Genomic DNA, 690 nt, shown 5'->3' on the forward strand with positions numbered 1-690 from the left:
GAAACTTGTCTTTGTCAAGTTTAAAATCAAGGTGCTTTTAAATATCGTTTTCATTCCTAAATTGCCTGAATTTAGAGTGTCTTACTTGGAGCATCCCTCAGTCAGAACTTCGATGCGGACTCGGGCATGGTAGTTTATTTGGGAGGTGATCCCTGAAAGCGGGGTGAAGAGGAGAGGGGGAGGGGGAGATGGGGGAGGGGAGGAGCCAGCACTAGGACACAAGTTGCTATATGTCAGATGCTTAGGACAGTACGAAGCACTCTGTGTATTTGTTTACTATTATTGTTGTGGTTGTTGTTGCTGTCATTTATTTATTTATTTATTTTAGGCCAGAGGACGCAAAGATGAAGTGTAAGAGACACAGCTGAGCAAACAGCTGAGAGGACCCTGGGGACTGCCCGGGTCTTGGGGTGATACTGGGGGCTTTAGAGGAGAGGCGAGTCTGCGGGTGGCAGTGAGGCGGATGTGTGCTGTTCGCCAAAGCTGAGAACTGGGGACAAAATCCGCTCGAGTCCTGGGGAAGTCGATGGCCACAAGCTGCCTCTCCTATCTTTACAGCTGATTTAGTTTAGGATTTCATGCTTAGGACGTGGTTCCATCGTGTAGCGGTGAGCACGTCTGCTTCACACGCAGAAGGTCCTGGGTTCGCGCCCCAGTGGAGCCACGGTTCATGGTCCATGGCCAAGCCAC

General features: G+C 50.1%; 1 non-coding gene across 1 annotated transcript; it reads left to right on the forward strand.

The window, feature by feature from the left end:
- Nucleotides 1-591: 591 nt before the first annotated feature.
- TRNAV-CAC lies at nt 592-664 on the forward strand. The gene has a single exon. It is a non-coding gene; the product is annotated as a tRNA-Val (tRNA).
- The last annotated feature ends 26 nt before the right edge of the window (nt 665-690 follow it).

The sequence above is a fragment of the Pteropus vampyrus genome, unplaced genomic scaffold, assembly GCF_000151845.1.
Source record: "Pteropus vampyrus isolate Shadow unplaced genomic scaffold, Pvam_2.0 Scaffold367, whole genome shotgun sequence".
Lineage (NCBI taxonomy): Eukaryota > Metazoa > Chordata > Mammalia > Chiroptera > Pteropodidae > Pteropus > Pteropus vampyrus.